We start from the raw sequence: 1,502 nt of genomic DNA on the forward strand, positions 1-1,502 counted from the left end.
CAGAAGCAGGCGAATCTCTGAGTTCAAAGCCACCCTGGCCTACAGAGCGAGTTCCAGGGCAGCCAAGCCTGCAATGCATTATAAGACCTTGTCCTGAAAAGCAAAACAAAACAAAAAGGTACAATTCACTTTCCCTTTTTATCCATACCTATTCCGGACCAAAAGGCTTAATCATTTAATTGGTCCATTTTCTTCACACTCACCCTCCTGTCACTTGCCTCACAGCCTCAAAATAAACTTGTCAGAATTGCCTCAATTCTGGGGGTGCGGGGAATGCTTCCTGAGGGAACTTTGCCCTGGGTGGTCTCCTGGTCTTCAGGGGCTTGAGGATATTTCAATTCTCCTCTGGTTCTTGGTGTATGGCCACTCTGAGGTCTTACAGTAACGCTAGGAAAGAGTACTCGCCTGTGTCCACAAACAGCTGGGCCCATGAAGGCATGCTGTGATCCATAGCTTTCACACATGCTCCCAGTAGACACATGCCCACCATGTTAATTACAAATTCTAACTGGGTTCCGTTGCTATGACAAACACTCTGACGTAAAATGGCCCCGGGGAGGAATGGTGGATTTGGCTCGCATTTCCAGGTCACAGTCCATCACTTCTGTCAAGGCCGGGCAGAAGCTCAAGCTGCCAGTCACTTCATGTGTACAGGGACGAGCAGGAACAGCGCTACTTGCTTGCTTGCTCTCAGGGTTAGTTAGCTCTCTTGTACAGTTCAGAGAAATGGCACTACACACATTCAGGGTGGGTGGCTATTCCACCTCAATGAACAAGGAAATCCCCCCCACAAGCATGGCCACAGGCCAGCCCACTCTAGAGAACTCCACTTAAAACATGGTCTTCCCAGATGATCTAGGTTGTACCAAGGTGACACTTAAAACTAACCAACACACCAGGCATTGTCAGTTGAACATCCAGTTTGCAGGGATTCCTGAAGAGTTTACAGTGGCAGTAACATGAGCAGGTCCTCTGGAACAGGCACTTATCAAAGTGGGCTAGAAGGTGTGGTTCCATCCTGGAAGGAGAAAGCACAGAGCAGACGAACGGGACAGGCTTTTGTAGAAACAGCTGGTATAATTTATGGGACCTTTAAGGAAAATAAAGGACAAGCAGAAAGTTGATTATAGAGCCTCAGAAGGAGCCTGGACAACTCACAGGTCCTTTAAATTTTTAGCTTCGTGTTAAGGCTGCCACTAAGGGCCGAGTAAGGGATACTGTGGAGAAGGGATGGCCATGTGACTCTGTCGGGGAAGGCTGGGTCAAGCAGAGGAAAGCTGGTCCAGGGATACTGGTTTAGGCAAGAGTTGTGGATGGGCAGCTTTGGACCAAATGAACATCAGGTGTTATGTATGGGAAGCAATGAGAGAGATAGGAACTGGGGACAATTAGACTTTGGCTTTTACAGCCACTGGCCTTGGGGTTTGTAGCAGCCATTGGTACCCTGCCAGCTCCGTGGAGTATCCAAAATGAGAGTGGCTAGGAGTGGCAGAGAAGAAGTT

The sequence above is a fragment of the Acomys minous genome, assembly GCF_964271855.1.
Source record: "Acomys minous genome assembly, chromosome: 12".
In the NCBI taxonomy this organism is placed as follows: Eukaryota; Metazoa; Chordata; class Mammalia; order Rodentia; family Muridae; genus Acomys; species Acomys minous.